Genomic DNA, 18,693 nt, shown 5'->3' with positions numbered 1-18,693 from the left:
AAACAATACAAAGAATCAATATAATGAAGAGTTGGTTCTTCAAAAAAAATCAAGAAGATAGATAAAAATTTTATCCACAACTGATTTTTGACAAAGAAGCTAAAATTATACAATGGAAAAAAGAAAATATCTTCAACAAATTGTGTTGGCATAACTTGATGCTGGCATTTAGAAGACTGCAGATAGATCCATATCTATCACCATGCATAAAACTGAAGTCCAAATGGATCAAAGACTAATCCAGCCACATTGAATCTCTTAGAAGAGAAGGTAGGTGGTACCGTTGAATGAATTGGTACAGAAGATCACTTCCTGAACATTACAGACACTGAGATTGACAATTAGTAAATGGGACCTCCTGAAACTGAGAAGCTTCTGTAAGGCAAATGAATGACACTGGCAAGAAGACAAAAATGGCAGCCCACAGACAGAGGAAAGTATATTCACCAAGCCCACATCTGACAGAGGGCTGATTTCCAAAATACACAAAGAACTCATGCTATTCTTCAAAACACCAATTATTACAACTGAAAAGTGAGGATACAGAACTAAATATTCAATTCTCAATAGAGGAATCTAAAATGGCTGAAAGACACATAAGAAAGTGTTCAACATCCTTAGCCATCAGAGAATTGCCAATCAAAAGAATGCTGAGATATCATCTTACACCTGACAGAATGGCTAAAGTCACAAACACCAATGACAGTTTATGCTGGAGAGGATGTGGAAAGAGGGGATAACTTCTTCACTGCTAGTGGGAGTGCCAACTAGTACAGCCACTTTGTAAATCAGTGTGGCAGTTCCTCAGAAAAATGTGATTCAATATTCCACAATATGCAGCAATTCCATTCTTAAGCATATACCCAAAAGATGAACATTCATACAACAAGGATATCTGTTCAACCATGTTTATAGCAGCATTATTTGTAATACACAGGCACTGGAAGCAACCTAAATGCCCCTCAACTGAAGAATGGAGGGCAGAATTTTGGTACATTTACATGATAGAATACTACTCATCTGGGAAAAACAAACAAACAAACACAAAAAAACAATGGAATCTTGAAATTCACAGGCAAATGGATGGAACTAGAAGAAGCCATCCTGAGTGAGGTAACCCAGTTGCAAAAGACAAAAATGGTATGTACTCACTCATACATGGATTTTAGACATGGAACAGAGGATTGCCAGCCTACAATCTACACTGACAAAAAACCTAGGAAACAAGGAGAACCCTCAGAGTCACACATAGTTCCCTGGAGAAGGGGGAAGGGACAACATCGCCTAAGCTAATGGGGATCGTGGAGGGAGGGTAGAGGGAGTTAAAAGAAAGAGAAGGGGAGAAGGTAAGGGGAGAGGAGTATATGAGAGAGCAGGAAGATCTAGTTAGGGGAGAAATGGAGGAGAACAAGAAAAGGGATACCATCCTAGAGGGAGTCATTTAGGTTTACAGAGTATTCTGAAACTAAAGAATTGTCCAGAGATCTACAAGTTTGACCCCAAGTAACAATCTAAGCAATAATGGAGAGGTGACCTTAAATACCCTTCTCTGATAATGAGATTGATATACCTTATATACCATCCTAGTGCCTTCACCCAGTAGCTGATGGAAGCAGACATAGACATCCACAGGTAAACCCTGACCTGACCTCTGGAATCCAGTTGCAGAGACAGAGAAGTGATGAGCAAATGGGTCAATAGCATACTGGTGAAATCCACAGAAACAGCTGACCTGAACAAGGCATTGCTCATGGACCCCAGACTGATACCTGTAAAACCAGCATAGGACTGTTCCTATGAAGTCAGTTTGGATATGGACAATCTATGGAAGTCACTGGTAGTGGATCAGTATTTATGTACTCAAATGAACTTTCGGAGCCCTCTCCACTTAGAGGGATTCTCTCTCAGCCTAGACACACAGGGGAGGGTCTAGGGACTGCTTCATATTATATGACATACTTGGAAGACCTCCCCCATGGAAGGCATCACCCTTCCTCTGGATCAGAAAGGGTTTGGGTAGGGAAATCAATGGGGCAGGGGAGGATTAGAGGGAGAGGGAACTGAGATTCACACGTAAATAAGCTTGTTTCTAATTTAAATAAAACATAAATTACAAAAAAATAAGTTCTTGGTAGATGACCCAAGCTTGTGTTGAGTTGGTAATTTGACAAAAAAAAATTACGTGCATGTAGACAAAGAAATATGATAGATGACCAAGGAGGAAGATACTAAATTTTTGTGTAATAATAGAATATGCACTAGAGAAAAATAACTAAAGCACTGAAACTTTGAACTATGTTTTCAAAACTGAAAACATAGTTCAAAGGAAATACAGACATAATAGTGGCAATTGACAAGGCTGCATTTTGCCAATTTGTGGGATTGAGCAGCACTGCAGCAGGAAAATATACTTAGAAAATCAACCACAGTAAAATCCTCTACTTCTTTCTACCAGAAATCAACTTCAACAAAATGTTTAGGAAATGTGAACATTTGAAGCTTCTAGAGAGTGAAATACTTTCACTTTGTCCATATATTTAGAGCCTGGACTGTTGATTTAGCAGTAAAAAGTATGGGTTACTCTTCCAGGGAACCCATGTAAGGTTCTCCTCTGCAGCACTATAAGCCCCAACTGTCTGCAACTCCAGTCCCAGGTGATATGATACCCTTTTCTCACCTCCATGGCAACTACATGCATGTTATACATACATACATGCAGACAAAAAGCCCATAGACAATATTAAATAAATAAATAAATAAATAAGTGATTAGATGATAGATGTTAGATAAGTTGATAGATGATATCTTGATAGAAAATAAATGTTAATCAAACAGCTTCAATAAAACTCATGAGCCACACCCAATGTTGCATAATTTATATGAGCAGTTTAACACACTATAAAATTGGTTATCAATTATTACTAATTTTGCACAGTAGATAGTAAATTAATGTAAAAATACATGTTTAACTTTCAGATTGCAAATGTAAGTAAATTTGTTAAAGGTTGCACAGAAATAATAGTGAAATGATAAAATAAAAATAAGAAATGTTTTATACAATCATGAAAACAAATATTTAGCACCTTATTTTATAAGATTGTGATAATGATCATTCAGTATAATGAATGTAATTCTAGATATACTTCAATAAAACATATTCCATATATATATATATATTAAAAGAGAGTATATATATATATATACTCTTTAACATCAACATTTTCCCATACTCCTGCCATGGAACAGAATACATACCAAGTACCCTACCAGCACAGCTTCCTCGGTTCACCAGGCCTCATATTACCTAAACCATTCTTAAAACTCTAGGCAAAAAAAACCTTCACATCTTTTCTTCTTCCTCATAATTCTGTGTCTATATGAGACATGAAAAACACATGTCTATATAGCAGCAGTAAAAACAAATAATAAGAAAAATCAAGGCAGTATCTCTAACAACTCACCAAGGCCTAGAGTCCTTTATAAATATTTACAAATTAGAAATATTTATATGACTCTTTACACACAGATTTAAATAATGTAAATTTCAAAGAATTAATTTTTTAGCAAATTAATTCTTAAAATTAATTTTACATTCCAACCAAATTCCTCCTTTCCATCCCTCCTCCTGCCCCTCCTTACATCCCTCCAGCCCACTCCTCATCCTCTCCTCCCAACAGGTAAGGGCTTCCATCAGCAAAAAATTAAAGAAGACAAAGAAATAGCTCAATGAAATTTAACAAAGGCAAGACTTTAAAGAGAATAAATATGTGATTGATGCCAAAAAAAAAACAGATATAAGGGTGATAGGAATGGGAAAAACAATCCAGATTTTGAATTTAATATGGAATTCAATAAAGATTTAGAGACATTAAAAGTGACTCAATAAAGAAGGAAGTTGAAATACTCAATAATACAATAACAAAATTCACAGGAAACCTTACAAATAGAACAAAACAAGCAAAAGGCCCCAAAAATAGCTTAGAAGAACTAGATGAAACAGGCAAATAGTATAAAACTTGAAAGAAAAATCATAGGAAAGGAACATACAGGAAATCTAGGATCTCATGACATATCCAAACCTTTGAATTCTAGGAATAGATGAAGGAGAAGAATTCCAGGTCAATGGAGCAGAATCTTTAAAAATATCATAAAGGAAAATTTCTCCATTTTGCTGAAAGACTTAACATCTGTGGATGCAGGAAGTCTACAGAACACCAAAAAGACAAGGCCAGGATAAAAAATTCCCACAGCATATCATAGTTTAATCACTAGGTATACAGAGGTAAGAAATGTATAGGAAACTTCAACAGGACAAAATATGAGTTATGTATAACGGAAAATCTATCAGGATAACAGCTGATTTCTTAATAAAAACAACGAAATATAAGAGTTTAGAACAATGGATCTTAAGTCTTAAAAGACTACAATAACCAAACCAGACAAAAATAACTAGCAAGACTTAGTACTCTAGTTGAAGATAAAAGAAAAATATCACATAATATAAAGAGTATAGAAATTTATACCCAACAAACAAAACTGAAATAAAATACAGGAAATAATATTTCAGGCTAAGGAAAGAGTGAATATAACCAAGAGAGTGAACTCAGAAAACAGGGTCTCATAAACAATGACCCTTCAAAAATGTGTTGATGAAATAAAATGAGAATTCTCAAGAAAAAAATTCTAAGAAAAAACTCAAACATGTGCATCATCTTGGTCAGTATAAAAATACAAATAAAAACAATTTGGATACTTCATGTTATCCCAATCAGAATGGCAAAGATCAACAAAGCAATGGAAATAATCATTGAGGGGCTACAGAGATGAGGGAACACACCGCTACTTGGAAGGAGTGAAAACTAGTCTAGTCATTCTGGCAATTAGTATGGATAATGTTTCTCAATCTAAAAGTAAACCTATCTTATAATCAAGCTAAATGAATCCTTAGCATGTGCCCATAGAACTGCGTATCCAACTCTCCACATATTTGCTTGTCCATGTTCATTGCTTCTCTTTTCCCTAGCTAGTAAATGGGGAGAAAAGAAAAATTATATGTAAGTCAGTCTAATACACACATATCTTAAATAAAATTTCTTAACTGAGTTGACAATGTTCTCTTTAAGAAAAAAAGGTTATTTAACAAAGAACCTAACACTAGGCATCAGAAATACTCTAAGTTGTTAGTCAAGGTTGTCAAAGAGACTCCCAAAATACTACAGGCTATGGATGTTTTTGAGATAGGTCTTGAAATTCACTATGTAGACGCATTAAGGGATCTGACTTCCTCTGTCTTTGTGCTAATATTAAAGGCGAGTGACAACATAAGTCCTGCTCTTTATCTGGTTTGATATCAGGGATATAGTGGCTTCATAAAATGAGTTTGGAAATATTCCTTTATTTTGTGGGATGATTTTAAGAGTATTGGTGTTTGTTATTGACAAAGTGGTTAAAATTCACTGTGAATTCACACATTCCCCTGCTTTTATTTTAAATCAATTGTTTTTATTAAACAAGTTACAAAGCAATAGAAGGATATATAATTATTTAAGTAAATATGGTACAATTACATACTATTAAAATTTGGAGAATTGTAATTACAGCTCAATTTCATAAGTTGCTATAGTTTCATTAATTTATTTACTACATCTTGGATTAAGTTTTGTAGATCATATTTTTAAGCAACTGGGAGTGCCTGGTTTGGGCACTAAGATGTGAGCAAGTGTGTGTATTACAGCTCTGGAGCAGCAAAGATTTCCTGACTTACTGGGAAACGAGGCTACTTAGGACAGTCCTGGAGACTGGAGGTGCAATAGGACAGCTCAGCCTTGGAGACAAAGGTATCCTGACAAATTGGAAAGTCAGGCTACCTGCAGCTAGGGTGCAATGAGGGAGGGTTTCCCCACAGTTGAGCTCTGCTGTTCCTTTAAGGGAACTTCCTAGCAGAGTTAACACATTCTTCTGCCCTAGAGGCTAAGGTCTACTAAAGTGGTAGCACCTGCAGAAATATAGCAGTGGGCAAATCTTGTTAAGCTTCTGCCACAGACTTGCTTAGTCCCCCAGAAGGCAAATATCTCAACAAGTTTCTTCTATTCTGATCCTTTGTCAGTCCCCCTAAACAAAAGCCTCAGAAAGTACTATTCTGCACAGTCCCGTAAAGATCTTCAGCCAACACTCTTTTGAGAAAAAGATTTCTTTGGGAAGGGGGAGTTCTAGAGAATGGCTGCCTTTGCCAGGCTGGGAAAGGACAGCCTGTAACTGAGCAGGCCGTGGTCTTATAAAGGGCTTCTATGGGTGGAGTTTTCCCAGGGAGAAGTTTTTCTGATCAGGGATTGGCTAGTTTTCCTGGTCAGAGATTCACTAGTTTTCCTGCTCAGAGACTGGTTAGTTTAGTGGGTTGGGGCAGAGATTGCTCTGATTTCAGGTCAAATTTATTTAGCTTCTTGGGTGTAATTTTCCAGCCAGGGCATATTTCTTTCACTGGCTCTGGTTCAAGGGACAAATTATGTTTTTTGGCACTGGTTTCAAAGTCAGGGGGATTTTCTTTGGTTCTGGGACCAGGGATGAAATGTTTCTTCACTGGTTCTGATTGTAAATCCTGGATGTGTTTCTTTTCCTGGATCTGGGTTCAGAGTCAAGGTGCTCAGGGATTGGTTGGTTCCCGGTTTCAGGTGGTCAGGGTCAAAGTGTTATTTATTTATTTATTTATTTATTTATTTATTTATTTATTTTTGGACTGACCGTTTTACCCTACAATATTCATCCAGAAATGTATTTATTTTAAATTTTCAATTCAACGAAATGTAAGCTATAAAGCAAGTATTTATGATATTCTTAATTTCATTGCTATCTGTTGTAATGTTTCCCTTTCTAACTCTAACTTTTTCAAGTCACAAAAACATTTCATTAATCATATATTCTATATTTAACACACAGAAAGTATATCATAACATACTGATGAATGAATCAATAAGAAATTGTTGCCATAAATCCTAAATTTAATAACAGTTTTACCTCTTTTTTGAAATTTTTGAAGTTAATTAACTTATTATATGCCCAACTGCATTTTCTCCTTCCTCCTTTCCTCACTGTACCTTACCCTATCCCACAAATCCACTCCTTTTCTGTTTCTGTTCAGAAATAAGCAGGCCTTCCATGGGTATCAACAAAACATGGCATTTTAAGTTTTAGTAAGACTAAGCACCCTCTCTTTTATTAAGGATGGGCAAAGTAATTCAGTATTTACTTTGTGTGTGTGTGTGTGTGTGTGTGTGTGTGTGTGTGTGTGTGTGTATGCATTCGGGCACATGCATATGTTTGTGTCTTTCAAAGCAATAAGACTTTATTTTACTATTTTTGATAATTGTAATTCATTAATTTCCGTTCTTACTTTACCTCTTTATTTTATCTGTTGCTTCTGGACTTGACTTACTCTCATTTTCCAAAAGCCTTAAGGTACACCATTACATTAGTTAATTGAAAATGGTACAATATTTAACATTTCTTATTTTTTTCGTTATTTTATATATGTATACTCTATCTACATTATACTTCTCTTTCCTTCCTCCTTTTCCTCCTCTAACTGATCTCTCATCTCCCCAATTCCCTTCAAATTCATGTACTTTCCTCCCTTAGATTATAATTATTACCTGCATGTGAATAAATATACCAATACAACCTACAGAATCCATTTGCTTTTGTGGAACTACTTCAAATTCAGGGGTTCATCTCTTGGGAAGACTGATTCTCCTTGTCTAGGCAGCTATTAACTCTACTCACATTTTCATCTAATCACAAGTCCCTGGGAAAATCTCCCCATCCATTCTGGGATTCAGCTGGTTTTGTTATTGTTTCGTGTTTTGTTTAGGCAACCATATCTCTGAGATATCATGTGTGCTTTCTGATTTTTAATATAGACATTTACATCTCAAAAGCTCTCCCCCTTTTTCAGAATTGTTTTACCTTGTTCTGTTGGTTGTGGTATATTATATGTTCATTTTTTATTTAAATCTAGGAGTTTATAGGTTTATTTCTTGATTTGTTTATTACACAACTATAATTCAATAATGTACTGTTTACTGAATTATCCACTGGGATCATATTGCATCTAGTAAGTTATACTGATTTTCTTGTGCTTTTTGAGAATTGCTTCATACCCCAGTTCATGGAATGCCAATATGGTATATTTTATGGTGTTTGAAGGAAATACTTTTTAGATGTCCTTTAAGTACATATGATTAATCATAGAAGTTGAATAGCATTTTGTGATACAAAGTAGGGGAAGATGACATAAATAGAAAGGGATAACAAGGCATCAGAGAGTGGGAAATGATAGAATTTTAGCCACAGTGATACAGAAAAGAAGTAAAGATATTCTCATAGATAAGGTAGGACACGGCACATAGACCATAAAAAACAGGTCACACTATTCTTTCAGAGAGAAAAACTAAAATTGAAAACTAATGATGATATAAAAGAAAAAAATAAGAACACTGTGGCTGATCTTTCCTGCTAAAATCATACTGGTTTTTAAACAAAGGCATAGTAGCTATGAAAGGAAATAGAAACCTGGATGGAGGTGCAGGACAGGAGAGGTGACCAAGTGTGGGCGTCCCTCTGTTTTCCCCTGTTGTTTTGAGTGCTGTCTGGCCACTGAAAGATACTCGTTGTGGCTCTATTGTTGAGTTATTAGAGTATTGGAGCTGACCTGGCCTTGGATAGTCCTTCACAGGCATTGACTTATTTCCTGCTACATATAATTCTAGAAGTATTTTCAGGTATACAATAGCATTATTAATATAATCAATGCACTCGACTATAAGATGATTTCAATTCATGAAGAAAACTGTGCTTTTAGTTCACTTATTTCCTATATGTATTTTATGAAAATTGTATTTCAAAGTGCATGTTATCTGATAGTGTTCTTTTACTTCTACTGTAACCAAAAAGAGGGATTTTTTTTTACATCTGCCTGGGAGTAGTTCAAATCCCATTACATAGAAACACAAAACCATGATTTTTAATAGATATATAAATTCAGTATATGATTATTAAATACATTGACTGTTAAATAATAATTTTCTCATAATAATGTAACAATGAAAATACTGAGTATTATCAGGCCAGGGCATTGGGAAACTCTAAGCTTTTCTGTTTAAATTGAACACCAGGCAAATTCCCACTAGCCTGATTACAGTCACAACTAAAAATTCATACCCACATCTACATTCATGGAATAATCATTGAAAATCCGTAAACTTGAACTTCTTAGTGATGCGCATCTGTCGAGAAAGCTAATCAAGCATAAGTCTGACTATGGCTTTTAATGCTGACAGTAACACAGATTGATAGGAGAAAGACAGCATCACATTGTACTGGTTGATACCATGTGACCACTGAGCTGTCATGTTATGAACAGTCAGGTGCAATGACAGTTGTATTGAGTTGTAAATCTCTATCAAACATACCCAGGACGTTATGCAATAATAAAGCAATCAAAGACCTCTCTAAATGTGGCATTCACTATTGACTAAAATCAGAAAATATACACATATGGATTTCAGCACACTGACAACAACATGGCAGAAGCTGGGTCAATTTATAGTGAGGCAGTCTCTTGATCATCTCTAAATTTATTCATCTTGCAATGAAAGATAGTGCTGATGAAGTGCTCAAATAATTTTAAGGCAATCTAAATATTATATTAATCCAACTTCTAAATTGATATTTAAACCAAGCTTCACTAATACTGTATCTTTTCTGTTATCATAGATTTGTAAGCATTGTAATATGATTAACATTAATTATAAACCTTTATGTGTCTACTGCTCTAAATATATTATACATATTTAATACTATATTACATATTTGACTGAGGAACAAAGTCAGATTGGTATAGGATCCCCTCCATTACAAGATTCTGGCCTGTATAAATCACTTCAGCTAATAGTACAATCTTCCTTGATGCTCAATATAATAATTGCTTTTTAAAAGTTATATGTGGTGGTTCATCATATTTTGCAAATATTTTATATTCTCTGTACTCTGAGCACGCGAGTTGTATTCACAAGTCTTGGTGCACCATATACTTTAATTTGAATATAAATGGTGAGAAGTGATCTGTTTAATGACACTTGGGTAATTCCAGTTTTTTAAATCTCGAAACAAATAAGATTTCCACAATTAATTGAGAATTTTTCATCTAATTACCATCACTATATATATATATATATATATATATATATATATATATATATATTCCTTATTATGGGCTATGAGTGCCTGTATAACAGATATTACAAAATATACATGAATATATGTTGAATATTATTATTTTTACAAATCTTATGGGTATTTCTCCTGGAATTCAGTTAAGTTTTATAATCATATCTTATGCTTTCTAGGTTCTTATTTTCCAGTTGGCCAGAGAGATGCAAATAATATCAATTCAACTAATTACTCATTGGTAATTAGATGTGAGAATTCTGAGTTTTCAATCTGTTTTTTCATGAACAGTGGAATCTTCTGCGTATGGATTATGGACTAATAAAACTCTCAGCATGAATCTTTCTAATACTTTCCTATAGTTCTTTATCCAGTCTCAACTAGTTCTGACACATACACTGACCAGGATTCTGTTGTTGACTGGCGCTGTTCTCTTGAACATTTCTAAAATGTTATCTTTGTAAGCTCTCCCATTTAATATTCTGTATTCTGAATTCTAGCCACTTAAGTTCTCCCAAATTCTCAACTGTGGCTGTTAAACTAAGGAAATCCATAACTATTGTCTTTAAGGTTTTGTGACACTATTTTTTTCTAGTATGCAAAAGGAAAAAAATTAGTTCCTCAGTTGAAATCATCCTTAAATAGCAGAAAGTATTTTGGAGGCATTCTCACCCCATTTTCCAGCCTTTTTATCCCATCTTTCCCTCTGATGCTCTGAAATACTATAGAATACTAAACACTGCTATTTTTATGACATTGCATAATAAATTAACCATTGCTGTCTCTTCAGTTTGTTGCTCATTACACAATCTGTTTTTGATTGTTGTGAGCTAGTATCAAGAGACAGTTATATGACTCCTGTTATTAAGATCCTAATAATAATAAAATTTTAACAGCCACAATTTCTTCAAGTTTTGCCAGTGATCTGAAAAATTTTAAGAGGATACTTTAATTTTCATTTGCTTTTATTCCTTTTGTGTACTGGATATTTATTGTTTACATTAAGAATATGTATTTGTTTGTCTTTGTTATAATGTACTCAGATCAAACTGTGTCTGGAACTATGACACACACTATGTATTCAACAATAAATGTAAGTACATTATTGCTTACTAGCAGGAATACAAAGCCTAAAATTGAATAAAGTAAAAGAAACATAGTAATGTTTTGTTTGAAAATCAACATTAAACTGAATATAGAAATAAATCATTTATATTGCTATATGAATAAGATTTTGGAAAATAGTATAATTTGAACTGAAGATTGATATTTTACAAAGTATTTGAATGGCAAAACAATTTAAAAAGTGTGAAAATCCATTCCCTCATAATTTTGAAATAGAATAAAGTTTTCTGATGAAGATATGAAGCTAAATCACCCATACAACTAGGTCTCCTTTTTGACAACATCAGTACAATAATAAAGCCCTTGGCTTTGAGTGCTTCAGGGCCAGCCATGGACATGAACTTGAAGACCTTCTCAAAATTGACTTCTGAAAATAAAATAGTTTCATGAGATAAAATAGAAAGAACTTAGGGAAAACTGTCATGACCACAGACAGTTCCTGAAAAGAATTTAAAAAATGAAAGGAAAAAAATCAGAAGTAGTTCAGCTGGAGAAGAATCAGAGGGACATTTTAATAACTATAATACAGATTTCCTGAATATTTTAAATAGACCACTTTGTATCACTAACAGAACCTACAGAAGCAGTGCCAATAATGAGTTGCTTTTTAAATCCTGATTTCTTTTCCTGTTTTAATTAACATGAATTCATCAAGTCACTTGTGTTCTTAGAAATAATTAAGACCCTGTACTACAGAAAACACACTGCCAGCAGCACTCCCCTGAAGAAAAGAGGAATCCATAAGATGACATTTGTATGGTAAATTTCTCTAGATCAGAAATATAAAGTTATATTAAATATTTCATAGCAGGTATTGAATTTCTCTATTTCATAAATATTAAATAGGTTTTGTACTTGTTATTTGAAGAATAGAGAGTAAACATTTCAGAATCATTTTCACCTTATCAGAGTATATAGTGGAGGAATAATTCAACATTTCAGGATAAGTGAATATTAGACTTCAAATGATTGTGCAAATTTTATAAATTTTAAATACCTTTTTAAGGAAATATTCAAATTATTACAAATTTTTTAATACAGTAGTTTTTAATGCTGAAGGAAGTCGGTAAATCAAAGGAAATCACATTTAAATGGCATGCATTCAAAGATTGAATCAAAACAATATGCACTAAATTGATATTAAACAGAAGAAAAATATATACCATCCCCTTTTCTATTCAGACAGTTGAGTTATTTTCCATCAACACTCAAAATATTTACATAGTATTTTGATTATACAAAGTGGGTATGATTTAACTTTTAAGGAATTCTGAATGTTTATTAATTAAAATAAATATTATATACATACTTAATATTTTTCTGTAAGCTAACAATGAATAATAAATAATATTCTTACTAAAGATTTATGGTGAATTAGAATTTTTGTTTGGCTGAATTTTCAAATTCATGTATATATTAAATTATGTAACACTATTTTGCCAGTTTGATTGATTATATTTGACAACTTCATACATATATCTAATATCATTTAATTAACGTCTCCTTTTTTGTTTCTCTTCAATAACATTCAAACCTTCCTCTCCATGTCCCATGATTTTTATTTCAAGGTTTGTGACCTGTTTATTTTAAAATGGGTCATTTGTATGAATATTTTTTATTTTTATGTCATGGTTGTTAAGTTAGTAAAGAAAAACAGGTTATATGCTAATTTTCACTAAATATGTTAATTGGTGTTCAGTTTTACTAAGTTTGTTATGTATGAAGTATATCTAATATTCTCTAATTTTTTTTAAGTTTCAGTATCCACTTTATTATAGTACGTACTTGATTACTATAGGTTTCTGGTGCTGTCTTCCCCATAATACTCAACACAATCATATGTATTCAGCTCCTACTATGAGAGTTTATTAACCTCTCTGGGTATTTCTCCTGACCAGTTCTCCTTCTGCAGGTAAGAGATAAATGGTGTTATTGCTCCTAGAGAGAACCACTTTTTCTTTTTAATTTTTTTAAAATTATTTTTAATGTGTATTTGCATGTGGGTGAGTGTAGGTTTGTGCATTTGTATATGAGTACAGTGTCCATAGAGGTCAGAAGAAGGCATCAGAGCCCCTAGACCTAGAGTTACAGGCAGTTATGAGCAACCAGACATGAATACTAGGAATCAAACTTAGGATTGATTCTATAAGAGCAGTATGTGCTTGTGAATGCTGAGCCATTTCTCCTGCCCTGTATGTAACCACATTATCAAAGGATATTCTAGAATGGTCAAAGTCTAGAAAACCCGATCACCTGTGTGTGTGTGTGTGTGTGTGTGTGTGTATGTATGTATGTATGTATGTATGTATGTATGTATGTATGTATGTATGCAGCAACACTCCAGACCCGGATGGCTCTGAAACTTCAACCTTAGCAGCCTGCTGTCTCCTAGCATTATCCAGTGAAGAGTACCAGCTCACAGTGTGGGGTGTGGGGAAACAAATCCACAGGTACAGCTTGCCTCAGGACAAACGGTTCACGGAGGAGCTTCTTAGCAGAGTTTGGAGGACAACACAGCTCAATGAAGTTCTGCATGCTTTCACAATGGGGCTTGCATAAACAAAAACTAGAGTGTGGATGGCCCCGCAGTTCCGAATGGCCTGCACCACTTGGTGATGCAGTCCAGCACGGGCCAGATTCAACACAGCAACAATTAACTTCTCATCTTTCTGCGACTTTAACAACTGTGGCAAAATCTTCTCGGCTCTACCAGCATGAAACTGACAGTTGGTGACACCATTGAAGGCTGCAGTCCACCTAGCATCATATACTGCCTGCTCCACCATCTCGACGCCAAGTACCTGGGATGCACGCTGAGGCAGAGAAAGGCCAATCACACCTGTTCCACAGCAAATGTCAAGGAAGATGGAATTGGAGTTCACTCCACTCAGCTCCCCAATGGTCTGACAGAGCATTGGTCTGGAAGAATGCATCTGGCGAGATACGGATCTTCAAACCCAGAAGATCTTCAAAGATGTCGGGTTCCCCAAACAGCAGCTGGAAGGAGGATTGCTGATGGATGCAATGGGTCATGGTGCTTTCCTGGAAATAGAGTGAGGTCAATTCACAGACTTCTCCAGGGCCTTGAGTGAAAAAGTCCTTCAAGGTCCCCTTCTGAGCACACAGCTCCTCCTGACTTAACCCCTGGGGATGAACCGTGATGATAGCCATCCTGTGTCCTTGGCTATTGGTTTGAACCCTGAGCTCGCACCAGTGTCCACCTTCATGAAACAGAAGACAGGGCTCAAGTGAAGACTGTCGAAGGAATAATTCATAGTACTGAGCCACTTGATTGTGTTTCTCTGAGATGTTTTTCAGATGGCTACAAGGTACGCAGATGATATTCCCATCTCTCCAAGTTCCTAGGTAGTAGTCCACAGTTTTTGGAGTGCCATCTGGGGCCAGGTTCACAGAGAAGGTTGACTTATTTCGCTAGCCATCGACGACAGGAGAGTGTATAATAGGATGGTAGTGACAGTGCAACCCCTCTGAATGGGATGCAGTCACTGTTCCACTGACTCCACGGAGCACTTGCAGGGAAGACTCTAGTCTTCATACAATTTTTTCTGAGCTTCAAATTTCACCTTGAGCTATTCTCCATAGCTCCGTCTCCAGAGTGGAGTTACAACATCAGCCAGCTTCTCTTGCCAGGAGTCATGTAGTGATAGAAAATGCCTTTGTTTCTTCTGGTAATTGTGTTGGCTTGGATGCTTCTTAACTATCACACCGGTGAAATTTCCCTCATGTGCTCTGCCCAAAAAGGACTGTGACAAATCTGGTGGTTTTGCAGTATACCAAGGAAGCAGTCCTAGGTTGGAGAAGAAACCCACCCTGGAAAGGAGGAATCTTGGGTTGGGCATTAGGACTCTTTTCTTGATGCCATCTATAAAGAGATCCAGTTTCCCTTTCTGGCATGCAGGCAGAATACTGTATACATGATAAGTAAATTAGCTAGATAGCTTCTAGTAGGTTAGTCATTCCTCTGACATTTCTTCTCTTTCATCCACCACTCCTTCCTTCAGAGCCACTAAAGTCTCCAATGGAAGTGCAGTGGCAAATCAAAAGGCCAGTGGATGGCGCTGAGGGCGGGAGATCACAGGGCTCTAATTTGTTTTAGATTCTTCCTCTTACTTACTAAATAATTTAACCAATTTTCTCCCTATTGAATTTCACCACTTTTTTTCTGTTTATATTTGCAAGCTTTACTCTAATCTTAGAGTTAACTCTCTTCAACTACCTTGATAGATAAGTTGTTCACCTATGCATTGCATCTCATTCATGTTATGTCATGCACATATAAATCCACAAAGTCTTATACAAATTTTGGCATATACTTCATACAAAGAAATGTATTTGAGCATTTGGTGAAAACTTTTTTTTTTATTTTCAGTTTCCAGATTGAAGTGAGGATCTGGAACACACTAGGCAAATGCTCAACCATCCATCTTCAGTCCAAGCCCTTGAGGAAAATATTTGAAGGTTGTGGTAATTCTGTGGGCTTAGCATAGTTATAATGTATGTTTTGTGAATGGAATACCATTTTTAGTAATAAGATTTGAAATATGGGTTTATAATTAACACGGATGATAACACAATAGCTATTGAGTTCCTGAACTATGTGCTGACTCCTAGAAATATTTTAATGACAATTACCTGTAGGCACACCCTTCATTGTCAGTTCTCCATTTTGTTCAAAATGTAAGAAATTGTTATACTTTAGTTAAAAGGTGCAAAAAGAAATGCTGTATAGCTTATGTTGTTAAGGGATTCATTGCTTGATTTCCAGTTTCCTAGAACAAATCACAGTCCTTGTCACTGATTTTGACTTTTAATCCAATGCCCAGAAATGATTTCAGAAAGTAACTTAGTCTGTAAGAATTGTATAGTAAGATTTCATATTTTTAGGGAGACTAGTGACTGGGCACAGTTTTATATTTCAAATATTTTATCCCTCCATTTGCTATCCTTGTTTGAGTTTAATGCTCACAGTGTTTGTTAGCAGCATTACATTCAGAATTGAAAGCTTTACTATTGTGTGACTTCTCACTGACTTTCTAACTTTTGACAGTTTTTTTTTTTCACCTTAAACATTGGAATCTCTGACTTCTATGCTTTTACTGCAACAGAACTTCAAAACTTCATAGAACTTACCAAGATGTTCTATGACTGGTTCATATACTTTTATGTTAAAGACCTATTGCAGGTATTTTTTTTCCTTAAGTGAAACATTCCATACTGTAAGGTTAAGGGATGCTCACAAGATGCAGCAAGCTAATTAAACACAAATCCCAGGAAACCATTGACTTCAGGCTGGCATCTTCAGGAAGTTTTAGGATTCACAAGGTCCCCTCCTGAGTTTATATGAGTAGTTCACAGTTGCTAGAGAGAAGAAACTCTATGATTGACTGAGTTGTTATTGATTCTAACTTCCTGAATCATTATTCAATCTGATGTAAGCATAGCAGTGTTTGAGTCATCTGTACTTCTTTAAATAAAATCTGCCTTAAGATTTTGCTAATTACACAAAATAAAATTACTATATCATTAAAGTAGAAATTGGTGGATGTTTCTTTAGCTTATAGTCAATTACCGATTTGGGCTAAATAGGAGTTTGTTCATAGTTTCTAAGCAAGAGTCCCACAACATAGTTGAACCAGGACAATCATTGGCAGAAGCAAAATAAATTGCATGGACCATCAAAAAGATACAGAAACATGCAGCTAGCACTGATCCACCTGAGAGTAGAGCAGTCCTAAATACAATCTCATTATTGCTGCATTCCTGCTGTGTAGTAGAGGCTAGCCTTTAACTCTTGAGCATCCTGCCTCAGTCAATGGAATGTTGGGGTTATAAGCAAGTGCTACAATGCATTTGTGTGTAAAATTGGGTGGTGTCTCTCTTTGATGTCAGCCAGTTACTGGTTCCTCAAAATTTGTAATACTCCATGCAACCAAAGTCACCTCATCTGATAGTTGACTATCAATGGGAAAAGTTTACTGTGGCCATGTTACTCTATCTGTAACTTTTTGATGAGTGGGACCTACATTACAAGTGTAGGGATACTTCAGTAGCTACTTTTGAAACAGAGACCACACTGCAATTTATAGGAGTGTAAGTAACTTTCAACATCAGTTACATGGTGTTTGTTGTGAGTGATATGACTGCATTATCTTCTCACGTGAAAGGAAAAGTGGATAAAAGTGAGGAAGAAATCCCCAAAATTGAAACTCTTGGGAAAACTGGAACACTGAGGATGAAGAGAATAAAGGCTGACACAATAGAAGGTACCCATCTATTACGAGATGATCTGTAGTGTTAAGATATCTTTAAATAAACACCATCCAAATGCAAGCCAAAGCATGCCAGGGGCAGCAAGGCAGGCAGGCCAGAGAGAAGGTGCTCCCATGTGCCTTGCAGCCCCTTAAAACCCTATTATACATCATCCTAACCTCACCTTGACCACGCCCTGACAGGCATGGTCAGGCACACCTGTAGCCAGCTTCTAGCAGGTGTGGCTTACACTGTCCCATACAATTCCAATTTTATTCTAAAAGACGATTAAAACTTAACAATTTAGAGCATCCAAAATTAACAATCATAAAGGTGAAATACAAGAAGATACAATAATCTGCTATGACACATCCTAACTATGTCTACACCCCTAAACCCTAAAGTCATCTGAAAAGTGGTGTCCAAGCCTGAACGCCTCCTTCCAATCCCAAACATAAACAATAGAAAGTTATCCTTAACTAGGCTTAAATTACCCTAATGGATAATAATGGGGAAAGGGTGTGTAGCATCCTCCAAGTTATTTCCTGCCTCATGGGGTTCTGTGGGAAGAAAATGTTAGTATGGTGAAAGTCTCTAATGGATTGTATCCAGTCCATGTTAGATGGGATTTGCTTGACTGAAGATCTAGATTGAAATCCTCAACTTGATTGAAGTCAGTACTCGAACCACTAGTCAGAGTGTCAGTTGAAATGGAGTAAGTTGTATCCAGTGTAGTCTAGGAGGTATAGGCCAATTTCCTTCCAGAGCATCCAGGGATTGCAGTCAGGTAGGTCTTCATTGGCTGTGTGGGACTCAAACATAAGTGTTAGCAGAGAAATATTTGCTTATACGTATATGCATGCTGGAAAAGGCAACCGTGGAAAAATAGTGATTATGAGATGGTATACACCTTGAAGGAAAGAGACAAGAAAGACAAAGACAATCCACAAACTCTTTTTTTTTCATTCTGTATTACATCAATTGGCTTCTGGATATAATATAGAAATTCTAAAGTTTAGTTAAACAACCTGCTTGGATTTTAGAGGAGGAAAGCCAAATCCAACTCTAAGTCGAGCA

The 18,693-nt window shown here is 35.5% G+C and overlaps 1 pseudogene; it reads right to left on the bottom strand.

Moving 5' to 3' along the window:
- Positions 1-13,740: 13,740 nt before the first annotated feature.
- LOC100760154 lies at positions 13,741-15,206 on the bottom strand (annotated as a pseudogene).
- Positions 15,207-18,693: the final 3,487 nt, after the last annotated feature.

Source organism: Cricetulus griseus, chromosome 2 (assembly GCF_003668045.3).
Source record: "Cricetulus griseus strain 17A/GY chromosome 2, alternate assembly CriGri-PICRH-1.0, whole genome shotgun sequence".
NCBI lineage: Eukaryota > Metazoa > Chordata > Mammalia > Rodentia > Cricetidae > Cricetulus > Cricetulus griseus.
Note: the sequence above shows the minus strand (reverse complement) of the source record. Positions and strands in the feature narration are given on the sequence as shown.